This window comes from Pteropus vampyrus, unplaced genomic scaffold, assembly GCF_000151845.1.
Source record: "Pteropus vampyrus isolate Shadow unplaced genomic scaffold, Pvam_2.0 Scaffold171, whole genome shotgun sequence".
NCBI lineage: Eukaryota > Metazoa > Chordata > Mammalia > Chiroptera > Pteropodidae > Pteropus > Pteropus vampyrus.
The window spans coordinates 599,444-623,074 of NW_011888952.1; the positions used below are offsets into that span (position 1 = coordinate 599,444).

Here is a 23,631-nt window from a genome sequence, read left to right on the forward strand (position 1 = left end):
CAGAGACAAAATCAAGTTAATCGCCAGAGTATCTATTAGGACTCTGTTATAAGTGATAGAAAAACTAACTCAATGGATTTAGGTTAAAAAATAAAAAAACGGAATGTAATGCTGCATGGAACTGAAAAGCCCAGGTCTGCCTGGTTGCAGGTCCGGCTGGTTTCAGTGCTCAGCAAATGTCAGCAGGACCCTGCATGATTCCAGGCTCAGCTCTCATTGTGTAAAGGTAGCTGAGGCAGCCTAGCCTTCCTTCCTCACAAGGGAAAACTCAGAAACATTTGGAAGCTTCCTTAAAAATCCTGAGATTTATTTTGATTGGATCCAGTTGGGTCATGTATTCATCCCTGAACCAATTATAGTGATCAAGGGCATGTGCCACTTTGATTGGCCAGGCCTGAGTCACATGCTCTGTGTAACACTGAGCCCTGTGTAGATTAATATGTTTGAGTTCCTTACATGTGTCTGTACTTCATTTGTCTACAACAACCCCCATCCCTACTGCGCAGTGAGTCCCCTTAGGGCAGGAAGTGTGCTGGGCATCTCCACATCTCCAGTGGCTAGCTCAGTGCCTGGCCAGGTATGCAATACATGCTCAGTAAATGTTCATTGAAATAAACTGAATCGTAGATAATAGAGAATGAATTAGAGAACTGAGATGATTGTCCATATGATTTATGCAAAACAAAGCAACACAAGTACAACTTTAGCCCTGATTATCTGATTATTCTCCTTTTGGAATCATCCAACTCAAGTCAATGAAGGAAACTGTACCCATTTTAGACTCTGGATAGTGGTGGCAATGAAATAACCTAAAATTAAAGTTTTAGTCATCCAATAAGTCTTATTGCTTTAGAATTTTCTTCTAAGTTGGAACCACAATTTCTCTTCTGTCTTAACTAATAGTGAAGTAAGTGTTTAATAAGCACCAACTGTATGCTCAGTTCTATATGTTGGGGGGTCATGGTGGTAAAACATTACAAAAATAAATCATCAGGTCCTCATTCTAGAGATTAAGAGAAACTGTAGCCACTTCCATTTGAAAGCTCCTGGAATATTTTTTAAAACGTAGAATGCCAAAGCAGATATTAAAAATGATGATGATATATTTTAAATGCTTATGTTCAATAAATTAATTCTTTTAAATCATCATCTCCTGTTACAAATGTAACACAAATTAATGATGCTCTTTGCAAGATAATTACAGGATTTATTTTGAAACAATTCATAGTTGTGGCTGGTTGCACTTTCCAAAGATGGCTGCAACAATATGTCCCACCCCACACGAATTTCTGTAACTCTACCAGTCCTCCACCAAGAAATGGAGCCTGTATTCCCTGCCCTTGAATCTAGGTGGGCTTAAGACTGCTTCAACCAGGAGAATACACTATAAGTGACTCTTGGTGACTAGGTCATAAAATACTTACAGCTTCTGCATTGTTTGCTGCTGCTCTGAGCCACCTTGTAGGAATTCTGACTACCCCGAGGCTGCCATGCTGGAAAGGCCGGGTGGAAGTGCCATCAGATAGTCAGATAATTGTCCCTCACACACACAGACACACATACAACCTTCCAGCCATCTCAATAGGAGTGAAGAAACCACCTTGGAAGTGGACCCTCCAGTCCCAGGTAGTCCAGCTCCCAGCCATCGGAGTCTTTCCTCCTGAGGCCCCAGACATGGTGGGGCAAGCCATCTCTAAGGCCCCGTCTGCACTTCTAACCCACAGAATCTGTGAACAGTATAAAGTAGTTCATGTTTTATACCCTTGAGTTCACAGTGGCTTCTTATATAACAACAGGCAACTAGAGTAATAGTCTACCACAGACAGTGGGGTCTGGTGACAAGGCTCCAGGTTAAAATTGTAAGATAGGTGGTTTCTCCTTTTTATCCTCCTCAGTGTACCTCTATAACCTTGTTTGGGGAGAACCGGCAAACTTTAAAACCCTTCCAGGGCCACATAACCCTTCTAGCCTCTCTCTAGGGTCATCTACATAATTTCTGGAGCCTAGTGCAAAGTGAAAATGCAGGGCCCTTTGTTAAGAAAGCAGGAAAAAGTGCCAATTAAAGGTACTAAAATCTAGAACTTTATCTTTTCTCTTGACCTGTCACGGTGTTTTTTGTATTTGCTATTTAATGTTGAGCTCCCTAAGGCACAGGGATCCTCTTAGGTGAGTGCACACCCCAATAGGGGCCCATGTGTGCCTGTTGGCTGTTTGGGCCCCTCCTAGGGCTAGAGGATGGCAAAGGTCACTGGGTGAGGTTAGAGACAGGGAGGCTGGGCAGAACTGGCGCAGGTTGCCAGTAGAGGGAAGTGCCAGAAAGGAAGGGGAGCAGGCGGGATCTCAGCCTCACCTAGGCCTTGTGAAGTGTGCGTTTTTATCCCCATTTCACAGATCAGAAAACCTCTCAGACAGGTGTGTTAGCTTGTTGGCCTGGCCCAGAGTCACACAGCTAATAAGAAAAGGAAATTGAAATTCAATGTCTGATTTATGTTCATGTTCCTTTTCTGCCAGTTGAAGCAATGAGAGGCTGAGAAATGGCACGTAATGAGGTATGGGCTGAAGGGGGAAACACATGAAAATTCAGAGAAAGAACAAACATTGGAGGTCGCGGCTACCAGAGGAGGCTCCATGGAAATGTGGTCCTTGAGCTGGGACTGAAAGTTGGGAAGAGCATTTCCAGCAGAGGGAATAGCGTGCACTGCTTTGCCAGGTGCCCTGGGTTCTGTGGACCTGAGAAGAGAACCGGTGCTGTTCCTGGGACAGGAGCAGTCAGGCCAGCGCAAGAGAAGAGAACCTCAGAGGCAGAATTTCAACAGGAAAGGGATGCTGCTCTTTACCAAATGTCATAAAGGGCAGTGAGGCCTGGGCTTGGGAAATCCTCCTGGAGGGACGTTCCAGTGAGAAGAGGCATTCTTCAGATGGCTGTGGAAGGCAGACTCAGTGGAGAGATGGATGAGAAAATTGAGCCTGAGTCTACACCATTTTTAAATACATTTGACCCTAAAAAGAGTGGTAAATGGGAGAAGGAAAGGGACATTTGAAGTGTTTTTCTTCTTCAAGGCCTGGCAGACTTGTCCCTTTAGAGAAGAAAGCAGTAAGTCGGGGCGGGTGGGGGCGGGGGGATGTTGGAGAGGGAGTGGACGACCAGCAGCATTTCCAGAGCACCTACTGGCTGCCAGGGCCTTTCTCATTTCATTTCCTCCCAGTAACCCCTCAAGGCAAGTGCTTCTACTAGTACATTACCTGAGGGAGAGGCCAAGAATCACAGTGGTGAGGGCCTATTTGTCTGACTTCGGAGCCCATGCATGCTTACTCCTCTGCGCAAAGGAAAAAGTAAGAGAAAATCAAAGAGAAAATTCACGTATTCTTCTCAGCAGCTGCTGAAGTAGGAATATGGTGGAAAGAGTACAGTGAAAAGAAGCTCAGGCTCCTGTTGGAGGTGGTCTTCAGGATAAAGGTATGGTCTAGGCTTGGGAGAAAGCCTGGGGAGGTGAGCCACAGAAGTGGTGGCAGAGGCTGTGCATTGGCCATGCTCAAGAGGCAGCTGGACCTCACTGCTCTAAGCAGGGCTGCCTAGTCAGGGCACTCTATTTCCTGGTTTTGCGGCTGAGGAACTAGAGTGGAACGGGGTGTGGTATTAAGAAGTGTGGAGAGGCTGGCCAGGTATCCAGGGACCCAGGTGGCCAGAGGGCATTGCCTGAGGCATACCCCTTGGAGTCTGTGGTGGGCAGTGTCCTGGTGAGGGTCACATTGCGTTTGTGGGTCAGGGAGTGTGAACAATGGAGAAGATGGTAGGGCTGAGACACAGCCCCTTAACTCTGCTTCATTTCTGATTCCCCCATTCACAGTCTTCATTTCCCATGTGGACCATTTCATTTGACTTCCAGGTCTGTTTTTGTTTTTAACTTTTGAGTGGGTAACGCACTCACATAATTCAACAATTAAAAATTATAAAAAGTTTAAGAAAGAAAAAATTAAGAAAAGAATAAACTAAAAATAAGATATAAAAAACCAAAAATAAAAATTAAAAAGAAAATAAAAATTAAAAAATGAAAAGTTAAGCAGTGAAAACTATTTTTCCATTCCTGTGCTCCATCTACCCAGTTCCCACCCTCCCTGTGGTCATTGTTAGCATTTTGTGTGTCCTTCAGACTTAATTTAAGCCTTTAAAGCCAAAGTTTTCTTTCCCTTTCACAAAAAGTAGCATACTGTTCACACTGTTTTGTCCCTTGGATCTTTTTTTTTTCTTTCAATCAACAGTATTTCTTGGAGATCTTTCCATATCAGTATGTACAGAGTTCTTCATTCTTTTTTATAGCTGCATAATATTCCTTTGTTTAAATTACAAGCAATGCACAAAGAATAAGTTTGTACATATATCATTTCACATGTTTACAAGTGTACCTGCAGGAAATTCCCAGAAAGAGAATTTTGGGAGCAAAAGGTATATATGTTTATAATTTCGATATTGCCAAATTGACTTCCATAGAGATTGTTCCAGTTTATACGCCTCAAGTAATTTATGAGAGCCTGGGTCTTAATTTTTAACTGTTTTCCAAGATGATTGCACTAGGCTTTCCTGCATATGACACCACAGCAGGTATTGTGGTTGACACACCAATAGCTGGCCACTCACCCTCAACCCCATTAAGGCTTGCCCCATTATGACTTGAGGGAGACTGACCCTGGGTCAGACCTCTTTTGCCCCTCCAGACCTCTCCTTAACCACTCCCGTGTTCCCTGCCCCAGGGAGGCAATCTCCAACTCTGAGAATTGCTTGCTCTTTCCTAAACATATGCTAAGTCACACCTCCTAAGCCTTTGCCCATATTGTTCCCACTTGCTGTGCTCTCTCTCCCTTCTCAGTCTGGAAAATTCTGACTCCTCCTTTAGGATTCAGCTTTGCTTCTTTGGAATATTGCTTCTTTGGAGACCTCTCTGACCCTCCCTGGCGGAACTGGTCATTCCCTCCCTCCTCTGGGTGCCCTCCCACAGAATTCGGACTGTTCACTATTAGAACACATTTGGATCACCTGGTGGGGTAACTGTTTCCGTGGCTGACTCTTCAGCACCCAGCCCAGGCTAGGCCTATATTTCAAACTCATCTGTGACTAAAATTAAACTCACCAGAGGCAGGATGGTATGGAAAGGCCATGGGTGTGGTAGTCAGATTGGATATGACTCCATCCTCTGTCCTCTTTCTACCTCACCAGCTTCATCTCCTCCCCCTCCTTCTCTGAGCTATAACCACAGTGGCCTGCACTCCTTTCCCAGTGCATGGCTTTTCATATGCTGTCCCAACTGCTTATGATGCTCTTCCCCTGGCTCTTTCTCATCCTTTAGTGCCCTGTTTAACTATTACCTGCTAAGAGAGGCCTTCCTTGGCTACTGAGTCTAAAGGCACACCCCTTCCCATTCTATCATTCTCTAGGCATTCCCTTTATTGATTTATCACAATCCTAGCTGTCATGTTGATACATTGGTTCACATGTTTGCTGCTTGTTTCCCCCCTTAGACCTTGAGGGCAGGGACTTTGGCTTGCTCACTGCAAGGCCTGGCAAATATTTGGCACAACAGAAATCTTCATGAGGAATGAATAAACAAACAGGTTCAGATCCCTGCTCCACCACTTCTCAGCTTTGTCCCTGGATTAATTACCCTCTCGGAAGGCTTCCTCATTTGAAGATCAGGCCTTTCAAGTTGAGATCAGTATTGGAGATTGTGTAAAATGCCTGATTACATGAAGAGGCTCCGTAAATTGTAGCTATTATTTGTGAAGTTTATTCTTTCCTTCATCTGAAAAATGCACCCTTTTGCCAGGTTTAGAGACCTGGCATTTTTCAAAAGAATTTTTTATAGAGGTGTAACATATGTATAGAAAAGTACACACACCAATTACTACATATATATGTGCGTACACACACACACATAAACACATCCATGTAATCACCTCCCAAATTAAGGAGTAGAACATTCCAACACCCAGGAAAGTTTCCATGTTAGCCTCCCCTATCTCTTCCCCGCACCAATAACACCTCCCATTCTTTCCCTCCTCTATTTGATTTGAGATCACTGCACATTCATTCTCTCTTCAAGCCATTTCTGACAAACTCCTTTTCTAGTTCGTCTTCTGAGACCTTCTTCTAGTAACTCTAGCTCTCTTGACTCCTACCGCCTGTGGACAAAAAAAGAGGTTCTATGGAAAGTAACCTCACAGGGTGATCTGATCATAAATTCCTAATTGGGCAGGTTGTGGTGGGTAGTCACATCCCAGGAAAATAACTTCTTTAGTAAGAGGTTTATCTTTGCCTTAAGTAACTCCTGTCCGTTGTGTCTGTGCATTTAGGTTAACACACCCTTGAAATGCCCCCTTTCGACCCCTCCTTCTAATACCTGACCACCCTCAAGAGTTTCACAATCCCATAATCCAATCCCTGCCTTGCTTTCTCCCACCTCCATGTAATCTTTCTTAGTTTCCTCCTTAATTTTAAATGCATAAAAGAAACTGCAAAACTGTTATTCTCTGGAGCATTTGAGATCTCGTTCCCCAGCACGTGTCATCAGTGTGGCTTAAATAAACTTTTATAAAAATTCTCTATATGTTCGGATGTTTCTTACATCGATGCAAAGTGGGGGCATGCAACCCAGTGAAGTGCAAGATGATCCTTGCAATTTCACTTCTAGGTATATGCCTGAAAAAATTGAAAACAGATACTCGAACAAGTATATATATATATGCATGCTCATGGCAGCACTATGCATAATAGCCGAAAGATGGAAACAGCCCAAATGTCCATTAATAATGAATGAATAAAAAATTGTGATATACTTACATATTCAGCTATAAAAAAGAATGAGGTACTGATACATACAACTACATGGATAAACTTTGAAAACATTATGCTAAGAAGCCATAGGATCACACATTGTATGATTCTATTTGTATGAAATATACAGAACAGATAAAGCCATTGTGTTAGAACACATATTGGTGATTGCCAGGAGCTGGGTGGGGATAGGACGGGGACAATTGCTTAACGGGTAAGGGTTTTTACTTTGGAGTGATGGAAATGTTTTAGAATTAGATAGAGGTGGTGGTTGCAGAATACTGTGAACATACTTAATGCCACTGAATTGTCCACTTTAAAATGGTTCATTTCATGTTTTATTAATTTCATGTCAAAAATTATTTTTGAAAAAATGAAGTAGTCACTCTCACTGTGCAGCTGAGAGGACCGAATGAGGTACAGGCTCCTTAAGCTTTCTAAGCTGTGAAGGGCTGGGCACATATCAGCTGGGGGCAACTGAAAGGAATGGCTTGGGGGTCAGCAGGTGTGGCTTTGCTGCTCTGTCCTAAGTAGTAATGATATGATGATAAGAGATAGCTATAATAATTACAGCTGATACTTCTATGATATTAATATGAGCCAGGCAATGTTCCAAGTGCTGTACATCTTAAACTCACCAATTCCTTGCACCTAACAGGTATTACTACCATATTTTCATTACAGGAGAAGAAACTGAGGAACTGAGCTTTAAATGCCTTGTACAAGTCACAGGTAAGGAAGTGGCAGAGTCTAAATTCGAACCTAGGCAGTCAGATTCCACAAACTTAAGTCTCAAATCCTAGGCTCTATATGGTAAATCCTTTTCATGTTTTATCTCATTTAATCCTGTGAGGTAGGTGTTACTGTTATGTTCAAGACAAAAGACACAGGCCTAAAACGGAGTCATTCATGCTAAAAGCCCATGATACTAAACCTAGATTTAATACCTGATCTAATTGCAGTTTCAACCTCTCCCAGAAACATAATCTTAATTAACCAGTCTGGAATTTCCTGGTCAAGGATCAGTAAGGTAATCTGTCACCTAGGCCCTCTCCATCCCCCATAGAAAGAGGCAATCTGCATGATTAAAAACCCTTCCCACTCTCTTCCCCCAAAGAAAAGATGTCCCTGCCAGAGAATAATCCTTTCTTTTCTTTCACTAAGAGCTCTCTCGTGCCTCATCTGGCTTCCTATAAAAACCTTGTACAACCCTCAGGAGCACCCTACTAGTTATTAGATGGAATGCTGCCCGATTTATGAAACCAATAAAGCCAATTAGATCGTCAAGTTTACTCAGTTGAAATTTTGTTTTGGTTATTATTACTATTTTTTAAAAATTCCTTCATGGCTCATCTGTATTCAATGCCTTTGTCTTTACCCTGCATTTATTTTCATGTTGGTCTGCATATTCTTGTCATTATCTCTTCATCTTGCTTCACATTTTCTTTATACTGCACATATTACTACCTAAATATTATTTGTATTTTCTTTTGGTCTCATCACTAGAGGCAGGGCTTTTTTATTGATTTCCCAATACTCAGAACAATGTGTGGTATACAATGAATGTTGCACATAGTATTGGGTAGTTTTGTGTACCTGTTTCAATAAATATGGTCATACTGGACATGGTTTACTTAAAAAAAAGTCTTGGATTGAAAAAAAAATCAAGACACAGATCTAGCTCATTCTTTTAAACAGATGAATGGTACATCTTCCACACTTTGAAGGTAACACCATTTATTTAAGCAGTTTCCTATTTATCAATATTTTCACCAGTGTATCTTTAAAGAAAACAATAAACATCTTAGCACATACCTTTTTGTGTATATAATGTACATATTTCTTTAGAATTAGTGTTTAGAAGTGGAATTGCTGGAAGATTACATGTATTAAAAATGTCAACAGATAATGCCAAATTGCCCTCCTGATGAAATCCATTCTTGCCAGTGATGAATGAGGGTACACAACAGGTTTCCATATACCTTAGACTACACTGGATATTATCCGTTTTTACCAATATGATGAGGGTAAAGGAACCCCCAATATACAGATGAGGAAACTGAGGCTCAGAAAATTTAGGGGCTTTTCCACATAGCTGGGAAGTGGAGGAGTTGCGATTCGACATCTCCTGAGTCCGATTCTGCAGAGGATGTACTAAACCTGGACAATTTCCTACGTTGTGTATCCTAGGGTACTTCTGGTTATTGCCGGGTCTTGGGATGCTGGCAGGCTGGCGCTCTCTGGGTCTCAGACCCCTCTCTACCGCAGACCGCTTCTCTCCTGCGCTGATCAATAACCGTCCGATAGCCTCCCCCGCTCGGAAATGGCGACCAGCTTGCTCGCGAGGCCACGCCCTTTCCCTGGGAGGCGGGGCCTGAATATAGGCCAGAGCGATAGATGCCCGAGCCAAGTTTGAAGTCGGCCGCCAGGCGAGCTCGCGCAGAAGCAGAGAGGCGGTGGCGCCTCAGGTCGGGAGGAGGAGCACCGAGCGGAGGGCTCGCTTGCTGGGGCCGCCCGAGAGTTTCTTCATCGCGGGCGCTGGGGCCGCCATCTTAGATGGCGGGAGTAAGACGAGAACGAGCGTGAGACAGGATCCTTCCCTACCGCTCTCTTTGGGCCCCAAAGAGGGCCAGCTGGCCGGGCTTTGGGGCGTGTGCCCTGAGGCGCGGAGCGCGAGTGCGACGATGCGGGGGCTGCCCGGGGCCCCGTCCCCTGGGCTGGGGACGCGCCGAATGTGACCGCCTCCCGCTCCCTCACCCACTGCGGGGAGGAGGAGCGGGCCAGACGCCGCAGCCGGACGACGAGACACGGAGGGGGCCCGGTTCTTCAGGTAGGCGGCAGGGCCGGGCCCTGGATGCTCGGGGAGTCGGGCGTCGGGGCTGAAGGCGCCGGTTCACCCGCGGCCCGGCTTGGGCGGTGCTGACAGTGGCCCCACGGCTGCTGGGTGGAGGGCCCGGGCCAGGCCGCTGTCAACCCCGGGTGGCGCTGGAGGGCGGGGGAGCCGGGCGTCAGGGCTGAAGGTGCCGGGTTCCCTGGCGGCCCAGCTTGGGCGGTGCTGACAGTGGCCCCACGGCTGCTGGGTGGAGGCCCCGGGCCAGGCCGCTGTCACCCCCGGCGGCGCTGACGGGCGGGGCCCCGGGGCCCGGTGTCATGGCCGGCGAGACGAGTTCCCACATTCCCATTCTGATTTTCTTGTGTTTTGGGGAAACGTGCCAGCGCCACCCCTATACCTGGTGCACTTTCCTCATATTTTGGTAATGGGAAAATCCACCCAGAGCTGCCCGGTATCTCTGTTGTCATTCAGATGGGCTAATTCCTTTTCTTTCTGGCTGCGGAGTGGGGGACCCGGGTTTGCATCTCTCTCAAGGTCCGTCACTCAAGTGACACCCTTTTTAGGGAAGACGAGAGGAATCCAGGACGAGAGGAGGAAATGGGTCACTGCCCCGCCACAAAAGCATAGGGGCCTCGCCTAGAGTTTTAGGACTCTGTGGGTTACTAATGAAAGGTTTGAGATGCTTATACTGAAGATTGGCCTCGGGATGCATTGGAGTGAAGATCCAGGGCTGTCTTTTGTGTGGCGTTAGAGCCGCCAGGACGCGTCAATTCTGCAGCTGCGCTGCGGAGGCTTTGCAGCGTTAGGCGATGCGCAGAGAGAGGAGTTTGGACTTCGGGAGAGGCGAAGCGGCTGTGTTCATTCATTGTTCTCTTTCCAGGGCTCTGGGTGTGCCCTCTGGTATTCATTCTCTGGTGAGAAGAGTGATAGGATTTCCTAGGTCTCCTTGAGATGTGACTGGGTTCTAGAGGATCGCTTAATCTAAGCAGGGAATGAATTCAGCGCACGTTCACAAAGTATTTCTGCTTGCCTTGTCCTTTGTGGCCTGAGTGGAGGGAGTCTGCCCTCGGTTGGCTCCCGAGGCGTGAAAACAATGCGCTGTGATAAGGATGGACTTACCAAGTGTTGTGGGAATTTGGAACAACTAGTTTTTCCTGGGAGAGTTGAAGAAGCCTGTCCACTGGAGGAGACTTTTGCGCTGAGATTTGGACTGATGAGTAAGTGCTCACCAGGTGAGGAGGAAGAGAGAGAGCATTCTAATGTGAAGGAACAGCTGGTACAAGTAAGAAACATGCAGGGGTTGGGGATGAGTTTGGGCAGCAGCAAGTAGTCTGGGGTGCAGGAAGGAAGTGGTGAGAAATGAAGGTCTAAAAGAAAAGTTGGCTAGATTGTGAAGGATAGTTGTTGAAGATAGTGAACTAGTTCATTTAATTTGGATTATTTTAAATGAGCGTTGCTAATTATTTTTTCTTGCTGATAAATTTCTCCTCTCGATGTTGAAGCTGATAGTAATTGAAAAGATTCACGTCGATAAACCTAATTAAGAACATTTTTGATAAGTACTTTCTTCGTACATGGTGACTGAACCGAACTCATTTCTAGGGATTCTTGCAGAAGAGTCTTCTCAAGTTATACTTGCTCACAAAAATGTTGACTTTACAGATGTAGTATACTGCACTAATAGTACATTTTAAATGGCTGTTGACAATAAAAACCATGCTCCCCAGTCATATATAAATTTCCAGATTGTATAAAACATCTGAAAAAGTATAGAATGTGAGTAGATATTTTTAGTTTAGTAAATGTGTTTTATAGAATAAACCATTTCTTTGGATTGATTCCATGGATTCCAATTCTTTTATAAAGTCTTTAGCTCTTTGAACATTATTTCTCCCAAATAGCTATATTGTGATTAATGCTATGCTAAAGCAATTATGATGTTAACAGGCTTCAGCTAGCAGTTCCTAAATCTTTCTTGGGTTGTGATGCTTCTGTACCACTGAAGAATATTAAGATTCTTTTCTTGGTGATGGAATGGGACTCTGGGTGGTGAGCACACAATGATGTATTATAAAATTATACACTTGAAACTTATATGTTATTAACCAGTGTTACTCCCATAAATTTAATGTTTAAGAAATATTCTTTTGACTTGTTTTCACCCTTATCACTTCAAGGGCTAAGCTATTTAAATTGCAACAGAAACATTTGACTCATTTGATTGAATACTGGATACTTGGGAAAATAAACCTGTTACTGTTTCTGTTGTAAAACTTATCTTTTAGGTATGTATTTGTGATTATAAATTGTAGCGGGATTGCTTAGTCTTGTTAAACTCTTGTCAGTAGTTGAAAAATATGCGTGCTTTCAAAATAGAAGGCTTGAGTGAAATACATTAGAACATACTTTATAGGATTTGGTTTAGCAGAAGAAAACAGTGAAAAGCATATTAAATTAGTCATTTATGATGAAAAGTTTCTAAAAAATGAAATGGAGAATGGTTAAACATCAAGTGTTCTATTACAACTGCTCTGAAACTAGTTGCTTTTAGTTTAAAACATGCCATTGTGAAATCTGAAATAGATGCTTTGTTCTGAAGATTAAACTTGGAAGTTAAATTTTACTTTTCCAGAAGCATTAGATTACTTATTAAAATGGAAAATAAAATTAATAACTTCATTACTATTTTAAGGAGTCAGTAGTAGATATATGGTTCTACTACATTTTAATTTCAGATAAAACTTTCAGTAGTTGGTAACCTACTGCCTAAAAATAGAAAAATGTTACATGAGGGAGTGCTTTTGTTTGCATGTTAGGAACATAATAGGCCATACATAATAATCTTGGTCTTGGGAGGAGCTTGTTAGCCAAACAACATGCCTTCATGTTGACTTGCAGAAGAGAATTTTAAATATTGCCTTTGAAAGGCAGTGGACTAATGTGACGGTAGGGGGTTTATGAAACCACAAAATTGTGCTTTGACTTGAGGTTTTTTGTTTTTTAAATTGTGCAGAACATGGGAGTCTCATTTCTTCAAAACAAATGACTGTAGGTAGAAAACTGCTCACCTTGAGTGGAAATCAAGGAACATTGGGCTCATTTAGGATGAGGTTGTTTCAGGTTTTAGGTTGTCTTATTTTGTATGTGTTTTGTTTGTTCATGTATGTGTATGGATGGATAAGAATTCCTACTTAATAAACTGACTAGATTCAAACTGTAATACTAGATATTTGAGTTCCAATTCAAATTCAATTAGTATTTTGGGTATAGGGCTTAAACTATTTTGCCTGTAATCTTCATGATAGTAAGGGCTGGGTATTCTAGCTTTAAAAGTTGTGAGTAAAAGTTCCTTAATTATATATTAAAATTTTCATTAATTTTTACAGTGATCGAATCATTCTTTTCCTTCATTTCTCCCATAATACTTATGTAGCTCTCAATAATTTTAGTAGTTAGCTTCAGATCTGTTAGCTTTTCTTCTAAAATTACTCCTAGAATCTCAGTTTAACTAGTTCTTTCTTTGTTACTAGTTTTGGCCCAGGCTGTCTGAAGTCTCTGGCAAATCACAAAGTGTGTTAATTGCTTCACATTCCAATCAGTGTACATAGTTTTTCTTGAGGAACACTTGACACACAGTTTTATTTTTAGATCAGATTCTAAGGGATTTTACTGGGTGAGGATTAACAATCCTAAAACTAGTTTAGAATTTAAAAACCTTTGTGATTTAGAGATTATTTACATTTTTGGTTAATGAATGGGAACAGCAGGCAATGGCAATCAATGTCTAATTGCTTCTGAGGACTTTGTGGATTCTACTAGTTTCTTTCTTTTCTACTTGTTGGGTTTAATTTACTGTCATTTAATAGCAAGAGTAAGCATATTTTTACTGTTTTAGTCAAGATGTTCTTTCCTATATTCTTCCAGTCTGCTATGGAGAGTAAAAGTGGTCTGATTTTTTTTGAAGCTACTAGGCATTCCATTTGGACAAAATATTTACCTTTCTCCATCCATGTACATTTCTGATGAGAGTCAAGCTAGTTAATGTTTAACTCAATATGTCTTTAAAATTACTTGTTTTCATTCTTAAAATGGGTATTTTGGAGGCATCCTTTTCAGACTTGGATAGCTTTTTAACATGTCCTTTACCTAGGTTTGGGATAAATGAAATTCTGAGTTTTTCCTGGAAGAACATGACAGGTTATATGTGGCAAATCTTATTTCATTCCAAAATTCATTAGGAAGCTCAGAGTCTCTCAGAGAGGCATTTCCCTAGATCCACATAGGTCATTCAGAAAGGAGCTCCTATTTGCATTTAACAAAGTTTATTTACAATAGGCAAAACTGGAAGAAGTTCAAATGATCAACGGTAATAAAATGATTACGTAAACTGGGGTATAGCCACTTTAATGGGGCACTAAGCTCTTCATTAAATATGGCATATATGAAGCATTTATGACATGGAAAATGCTGAACACAAAATTATGTATCTAGAATGATCGTAGTTGTATATAAAAACTTAATATAGTGGAATATTATTTACTAATAAAAAGAAATTATATACTGATCTATTCTCCAACATGTTTAAACCTTGCAGACATTATGATAAATGAAAATACAGTCAGAAAAGACCACATATTATATGATTACTTTTATATGAAATGTTCAGAGTAGGCAAATGTATAGAGACAGACAACAGGTTAGTGGTTGCCAGGGGCTGGAGGGAGTGCGGAATGGGCAGTGACTGTGTGATTGGGGTTTCTTTTTGGGGTGATGAAAATATTCGAAAATTGATTGTGGAAATGGATGCACAATTCTAGGAATGTAATAAAAGCTATTGAATTGTACACTTTAAATGAGTGAGTTGTAAGGTATGTGTATTATATCTTAAGCTGTTAAAAAATTCAGAACCTACACATATGAAGAAAATACATGGAGATGTTAACAGTGGTTTTTAAACAGTAGAAATAAAGATAATGTTCCTTTTTATACTTTTCATAGTCTCTGAATATATTGCTTTTATAGTAGAAAATACATTTAATAATGTTAAAACAGTTCAATTCATGATCTGGGCCCTTATGTCACTCCATTCAGTCACTGTCAGATTACAGTGACAGCTATATTTTTGAGCTTCTTTCAACTATCTACTTCTTTCACATTAGTTCAGGCTTTTATTACTATTTGCCTGGACCATTAGAACCTGTGAATTGAACTCTTTTTTTCTTCTTCTCATGCCAGTACATCCTCCACATTATAGCCAGATTCATTTTCTCAATGTGCAGATTCTTAAAAATTAAATTTTATTAATTTTTCAAATAGATAATAGAGTCACCTGCCACAAAATTAAAAGGATACAAAGTTGTGCTGTGCAGAGTAATCCTTCCTCTTGTTCTCCAGCTACCTAATTTTCTTTCATAGAGGGAAATATGGGGTTCTTCTCTATATCTTTTTTATGATGATATAAGAATATTCAAGTGTAGACGTGCAAATCTTTTGCAAATCTTCCAAAGAGTCTCCTCCATTGCATATCAGACTAAACATAGAGTTCTTGCTTCTATGTCTTGCTAACTGATTCCTCACACTATCTGGAGCATAATTCAGAAACCATTTTTTAAGCACTTAAGTAGGTACAGGCTAATGTGCTTTGTACAGGGTGAAAAAGGCAAGTTCTTTACTTCAGGATCTTATCTAATGAAGAGAGATTGGCATGATTTCCTCACTTTTATCTGTTCCTCTTTTAAGAGCATTTTGAGCACCATCTTCTAAATGTCATTTCCTGATCTTTTTCTCTTCTCACTTATTGTTGTTTCCTTCCTTGAACCCTGCCTTAAAACTCTTTGCATTTATTTTTATGGCCTTTATTTATAGTCATTTGTGAGCTTACTGTACATTCCAGTAGGTTATAAAACTCAATGTTTCCAACTCAATGTGCAGTTTCCTTATTTATCAATACTTGTGAAAAAAAAATTTTTCCCTTTGAGAGGCTGAGGGATCAGCCCTGTGATCTTTGGTGAAAGTGTTGAATCTAAATTCCAATACTTAATAGGTTTCCTGTGACCTTTTATTTAAACTTAAATGGTTTGTGAAAGTACTTTTTTGGAACTGTGCACTGTAGACTATCCCACTCTTCTTTTCTTAGAAGACTGTGTATTAATCACCTTTGAAATACCCAGAGTTTAGCATAACAGCTAGCCCCTGATCCGCAGCTCAATTTGTTGAATATACGGTGTTAAATAATGTTTATTGAGTTGAATTTTTTGTATAGATGTCTTACATGTCTGGCTAGACTTAAGGTCTTTAAATATTTTGCTCATTTTTCTAAATCTCCAGTTCTTAAAACTTTGTCTTGATTATATAACAAACATTAATTGAATGCGTGGAGATTCAGAGGTTTATCACCTGTGGATTTAGTTCTTTCTTACTACCCATCACACACACAAATGCTTACAGTTAAGCGGATACACTTACTAAACTTAGGACATCTTTTGAGTTACCTTGCTTAGTTCTATTGGGTGTTATCTGTAGAGTGCTCTGGGTTCTCACTGCCAGCTCCTTGAAGACGTTTGCCTGCTTTAACAGCTCCCTGACTCATCGACTCAAGCTGCTGGCTATTTCTTTCTGCATTCATAGGCTTAATACATGGAAGAAAGTTTTAACCAGAGAGAATGAGGGGATAAATGATTCTTTTCCACCTTCCTTGACTTTAGTCTGGATTGGAATTAAAGTGAGATTGTGAGACTAGAGATCATCACCTTCATGACAAGTATTTAGCTGTTTGACACTACAAAATGGGCCCCATGGGTGTGTGTGTGTGTGTGTGTGTATGGAGGGAGGTGTTGGTAAACTATACATAACATAAAATTTTCCATTTTTAACCATATATGTGTACTATTCAGTGGCATTAAGTATATTCACAACATTGTGCAACCATCACCACTATTTCCAGAACTTTTTCATCATCCCAAACAGAACCCTGTACTCATTAAACAATAACTCTCCATTCCTCCCTACTCCAAGCTTCTGGTAAATACTTTTCTACATTCTCTCTACGAATTTGTCTATCCCAAGTATCTCATATAAGAGACTTATTTCACTTAGTGTGTTTTCAGGGTTCATCTATATTGTACCATGTACCAGAATTTAATTTCTTTTTATGTCTGAATAACATTCCTGTGTACGTGTTCGTGTGTATGTAATATTTTATCTGTTGATGGACTCTTGGGTTGTTTCCACCTTTTGGCTGTTATAAATAATGCTGTGAACATTAGTTTACAAGTGTATGTATTAATCTCTGCCTTCCTACGTGTATATGCCTAGGAGTGGAATTGCTGGATCATACAGTAGTTCTGTTTAACCTTTTGAGCAACTGCCAAACTGTTTTCACAGCAACTGTACCACTTTGCATTCCCACCAGTTTCTCCATATATATCCTTGCCAACACTTGTTATTTTCTGTTTTTTTTTTTTTGATTTTATCTGTCCTAATGGATATGAAGTGGCCCTAGGCTTTTTTCTTTCTGTTAGTTAGAGCTAATAGGCAAACCAGAAGCTTAGAAATTGACTCTATTTGCATCTAATAGACTTTTTTCTCCCTTATAAATGTATTTGTATATAATGTTCTTCAAAGAGATACACTAATTACACAATAACTCATCATTTTTGAAAAGAATAAAGTTTTTTGACAAGCTGGTACATGTAGTTATTGTAGTTACCTTTCTTAATACCCACATATCAAATGTATTCAGTTAGTTGATGAAAGATGATTTCAGTTCATCCTGGGTGATAAGATATATTAACTGAAAAAAGTTGTTCAAGAAGATCCCATTTTTACAAAGAAAAATATAAAATATATATCTATACATAAAAAAGATACGTATGTCCACAAATGTTAGCAAGAGCCATCTATAGGTTAATTTTTGTATTTTTCTATATTTTTACTTTCCCTGCCCCATGAACATGTATTCTGTAATCGGTCAATATAGCTTTTTAAAGAGTAGTAGTTTGGGAAATATAAATTATTGCTAAAACCTATATGTGTATGTATTAACATCTGTATGGGATTATAAGCATGGAGAAAACACTGAAGAATATTATTAAGTTGTTAAAAAAAAAAAGACCATTAATTTATATGTCATAAGTGCTCTAGGAAAAAAATAAAGCAGGGCAAAAGTTTTAGAAGGTACTGAGGATGGAGATAGGTTTCTATTTACAGTTTCTATGTTTATAAAGTCACTAACTATTAAGATTAAAAATAAAAGGAAAACGAAGTTGTGTAAAAAGTAAAAACAACTGGTTCGTTTCTTTCTAGACTTTTCCTCTACCCTCATTCCCTGGATAGATATACTTTAGCTTTTGTTTTACCTATGCATCTATCAAAATACTACTCTTTCTAGTTCAAATATTACAGTGAAATCATCCTTTATTGTCCATATCCTCTTCCACTCAAGCTACCAGTGACCTTTCCACATTCCTAATCTCATAGTAGTTTTCTTGAGAAGTTATCTTCCCCCACCACCCAGAGAAGCTGCCACATTTTGTCGTAGGCCTGCTTGTCATTCTGAAAGCCCTTAGCACTGTGCCTAGCACATAGTTAAGTCTTTGGTAAATGATGATGGTTTTTTTTCCTTTACTTTAAAAGCTCGTGGAAGGCAAGGTCCACATCTGTCTGAATTTTATATTGTTCAGCAGCTGGCAATTGAAAGTAGTCTTAGGAACTGTTGAATGAATAGTGTTCCTTATTCTTTTCCTCTCAGTTTTGTTCTAGGTTGCAGTATATAATCATTCTGGTTCTTAAGATTATATATCAGTATTTTTTTTTCTTATTTAAAAAATTTTTTTATTTCTTTATTATGGCGACATTGGTTAATGAAATTCATTAAGTTTCAGGTGTACAATTCAACAGCAAGACATATATATATATTACACTGTGTGTTCACCGCCCATAGTTAGATTTCTTTCTGTCACCACATACTTGACCCCTTTTCTCCCATCCATCTCCCCTTCCCCGCTACCCTCTGGTAACCACCAGTCTATTGTCCATGTCCATGAGTCTCTGTTTGTCCTGTTTTATATTAGTATTTTTATGTGGTAGATAGGAGATTCACTTATTTTATATTTTATATTTCACATCTTTATTTTAGAGGATGGCTAACGCTATTTTTAAAATTATTTGATTATGCACGATTTGCCACTAAAATTTGAGGCCTTTTATGTGGAAAAGATATCGGTGATACAAGGTTAAGTCAGTGTTTCCAAGTATTAACTTAGCAGGGTGAGGTATCGGGTAACTTTTTTGTTTTTCTTTCTAACCTTTTCACTATGTAGCCACCTCCCCCACCCCTGACCCCCCCCCTTTTTTTTTTAACTCTGTCATTACCTGGCCATCAGAATAATCATCCCCTAAACCATATTTTATTTGTGCACTGTATATTTTGGTACTTGAATTAATGATATGCTTTCTAAATGGGTCTGTTCATTTTTAAATTAGCAGTTGCTGCCTAAATGAGAAACAATGACTGATTTGGAGATGAAAAATAAAACTTGGATTAAAAAAGAGTTCAAAGTGACTTAAAATGAAAATAATGAAAAACTAACTTGTGACAAGAGTTAAAAATGAAATTGGCTCCAGATGTCTTTCACTGTGAAACTGATTGGTTTAACATATTGTTTTGAACTAGTTAATTTTTAACTTGTATTTAAAATTAATTACCTTTTAAAAAAATCAGAATCTTTTCTAAACTTGGGCAGCTCCTGCTTGGTAATTTTTAGAAGAGTAGAGTGTCACATTTCTTCATGTGTGTTTATGCTGGCCAGTCATCTGATGAAGTTACCAGTTTGTGGTCAGAAATTGAGAAAGAGGAGTGAAGAAACTCAAAATATTGACACACACCACTGTGCAGTGCATCAGAGTGCCCTTTTGGACTGGTTGGGAAACTGTAGCCTAAGCCTTTTCCAAACTAGATATATTATTGTTTTCTAACTTGAATGATGACATTTGACTTTTAAGTGTTTGAGCATATCTCTTCAGCAGAAACTTTTCAAGGGTGATTTTTTTCCCCCCCAGTGTTGTGGGACCAATTGAATTTAAAAAAAAAAAAAACAAAAAGTGAACAAAGTACATATTTTCTAAAGGAAACTGGGATAATCTTGAAAATTTGATCATCCAGTCTCTCAGATGGACCGAGGTGGGCTGAAGTGGCAAATGAGCTTAAGTGGGAAATAGTAATGTGCATGATAAGCACATTAAAATATGAGTATTTAATCATGTTTTTACTCTGTCACCCAAAACTATTCTTATGAGATTTTGATTGCAGTTGAAGAAAATGAATCTATTCTTTCATCAGTCTCAATTCTCACAAGTCTTATAGTTTGACCATCTTACAGTTGAGTGTGATTTTTTTGTCTAAAGAAACAATTTAAAAAAAAGTGATCTCTGAAGGTAAAAATTTACCTTTATTGATTGACTATTCACCTGCCAATTTCTAAAAATATTATTCTTAATTTATTTAATCTTCCCAACAGCCTGGTGATTTAGGTACATACATTATGATCCTTATTTTAAAGAGGAAAAAGCAAAGAGAAATGGGGTAAATAACCTAAATAACAGGCCACCTACTTAATCAGAGAATAAAGGGATTTTCTAGGTTGATTTGGACTCCATCCTGCATCCTATCTTCACTTCAGAATTTAATCCCTAGGTGTGATGCAAATTTACTCTTTTTGTTAGGTTTCCGGGAATTCCCTCTGTTCTATCATTTTATAACTTAAAGTAGTTCCATTTCCTTCTTATGGGCCTTATATGTTTAACCCCACCTTATTTACTTCCTCAACTAAACTCTGAAATTATTGAAGGCTGCGATCAAGTTCTAAACTAATTTCTCTCTCCAAGTACTCATTTTTTGTAGAGTCCTCAGAGATATCCCTTTTGAAGAGTTGTCTTTCCTAAACTTTTGTTGACCTGAGTAGAAATACTTATTTCCATTACTCTTTTTTTTTTCTGTAAGATGATAATGAATACATTTTGCTATTACTTTATATGTGTAAACTTTTTTTTGGATCTTAAATATTTAATTTAGGGATATAGTTTAAAGTAATACTTTTAGAAATATTCTTTCTAAAATGTTACCCTCTATCACTAATTCATATTTCGTAAACTTCTAGGAAATTTCCTGTCACATGTATGTAAAATGTACCCAGTTTATGCAAGCACTTTGGGCAAGATTGTGGGCTCATACTGAAGCCTTTAATCTAAAGCTGGGGGTGATTAAGGATGTCTACTTAATGTTTTAAACATTTATCATTTAATGGAAGGACTTCCCTCTCTGGAAAGTTTTCTGCACTAATTTTGCCAGTTTTTCTGAGAGTGTTTAAGATGCTTGGAATTTTATATGATAGGTAATACTCTGAAAAGTGAGCTTTGTGGAAAGATTTTTAAAATGATTGTATTGGCTTTTGTAATTTTAAAGGTTCATTAAGCAATTAAGTAATCAAAATTGAGTAGACAAGTCTTTGAAATAGTGTTCTGATCAGAAAGGTTATTAAAGTTATTAAAAATAATGTACTTAGTTTATTTTATTACTACCATTTCTCCTATTCTGTACTCCCAGTCTATTTTCTAATTTTCTGATTTGTCAGGAAGATACAGTGTTAGAATATTTTAGTTAACTGATTAAAATATAAACTGACACATACTTCAAATAAAATTGTATACCATATAAAGTTAATAGAGCTACTTTTGCCTATATTTTGATTAAAGAACAGCAAAATAGGATATTTTACATGTCTCAAGCTCTTAAGTTGCTATAAATCGTATATGGCATTTGGTTTTCTTATCTTTAACATTAAATCTTGTCTTATTTCTCCTATCTGAAGAGATAAAAATAAGATGCTTTTGAGGAAATGATTGATCTAAGCGGGGAGAGAAGTATTTTCCAAAAAGTTATGCTTTGGTTAATTTTAGGTAATTTAGAAGTGTGTTAATGTCATTCACAGGTTCCAAGTTATAGACTAAATGGGTAAAAACAACTAGAATTGCCCCATGCAGACCCTGCAGAGGATCTCTGGGAATATGGAGATAGCTTGTAAATAGCATATGAATAAGATAATGTACAGCCAGTGTTATTCCCCCAAGTAATGTGAGAGCTAAACATGGTTTTTCACAATTGATCTGTACTTTGGAACTGGGAGCTTAATTTTTGGAACACATTAGCATAGTGGTTAAGAGTTTTAGGCTCTGAACTCAGAAAAACGTAGGCTGCAGGTTTAAGGGCTACTAGAAGAGTTTCTGGTTATTGTAATCAGTACAACCATCACTGCTTGTATAACAAATGATAATAGGTACCATTTACTATCTCAGGCTAACACTATACGCTCATGTGTTATTTAATCCTCCTGTGTTACAAAACATGCCAAGTATAAGAGAAAGAAATACAAGTAAATTAAATTTAGATGTCAGTAAGTTAAAGGCTATTAAAAATACAGGCTTTTTATTTAGTGTGTTCAGGTCATTTGTGCCACAGACTTTTAAAGCTCTTGCTCCCAGTTCCTCCTCCTTGCTTGCAAATGAAGGAGAAACTCAGGGCAGCTAGATAATATTACAACAGAATTTTAACTGGAGGACAGTGCCTTGGTTATTTGATGTATAGGAATTCTTTTGTATTGACTAATAGTCAGAATTAGTGAGTCATGGTTTATATTTCAGCAGTCTTATTACATGGAGATTTTATTTTATCTAACTTTTTTGGAATGAGGATAAAAAAGAATGGCTTAAAAGAAATTTATAAAATTTTCATTGTATTTGTCTTAAGTCCTATCCATTTACTGCAGATTATGAGAATTAGCTTTTTGAATAAAAGATTATATTTTTGATATACCCTCTATTCTGTATCTTTCAGTGGATAAGAAGAAAGGCCAAGTTAGAAAAAGCAAAAGGAATACTAGGATAATGAATTTAAATTGTTATTTAGAAATGAAGTAAACATCTCTTAAATATGAAGAAAAATTTAAAGTTATATATAAAGTTACATATATTTTTTCCTTTCCTCCATGTACAGGTCTGCTGCATTATTTAAACAATTTCTAAGTACTATAATAGTAACATTACACGGTTAAATCACTGTTATAATATAGCTGTAATTTAATGAGGATCTGAATTTGTTGTCACTAAACCTTTTGAACGTCACATTTTCTTCATCTAAAAAAGAAGTAGAAATAGTACCTGCTTTAGTCTAATTTTACAGTCGTGTGAGAAAGTAATGAGAGCTGAATAAACTTAAGTTCTGTAGAATTGTTAAGTTTTTCTTGACTGAAGTAAACTTTCTGGAATCAGTCTCAATCACAGACTGCATTGCTTCATTCTCAGAAACTAGGTTTTAGGTAGATCGAGTCTCTTAAAATCTCATTTAAACACCAAAGTGCTGGTTACTTTAGGTATTTTTGCTCTGCCAATGTAATATTTTTAAGTGAAATATAAGACAGTATTTGAAGGAAAACTAGAAAACAAGGTTTTTCAGAATGTCCGGTTATAAATACTAATGAAGAAAATTTAAAATGAAGTATTTACATTGTTTGGTGTATGTGTGTGCTTCCCTACTCAGGGTCAATAGTAAGGTTTATTTGGCTGCTTGACTAGCTGAGGTAGGGAAAGGATGAAACAAAGTAAGCCTTAACCCTGCCTTTGCCAACTGCTTCTTGACTCTCTCAGGCAGAAGTTTTAAGACTTTTTGATTCTTGTACATCAAACTTCTAAAAAGCTTCCTGTATTAATCAGGATTGCTAAAATTGGTTTTTCTTACTGTGGCTCAAAGGAATCTAACCCCATCTTTCAGGAGAAGAGCTGTGTAACAAGAGAATCAATGAGAAATGTTAAGTGACTGCTCTCCAGAAATTGGTATAGTAGCATTTCCAGTCAAACATGTATACTTCAGATTAGGCTTTGAGGTGGAAGATGGACCATAAAGCATAAGACTAAAATCACT

General features: G+C 38.7%; 1 protein-coding gene across 1 annotated transcript in view; it reads left to right on the forward strand.

Annotated features, from left to right (window-relative positions):
* The first annotated feature begins 9,306 nt into the window (after positions 1-9,306).
* Positions 9,307-23,631, forward strand: part of RAF1 (Raf-1 proto-oncogene, serine/threonine kinase) — a 54,581-nt gene continuing 40,256 nt past the window's right edge. The window contains exon 1 of the mRNA XM_011370548.2: positions 9,307-9,656. The gene's annotated coding sequence lies outside the window, so the exon portion shown is untranslated. The remainder of the gene's footprint in view (positions 9,657-23,631) is intronic.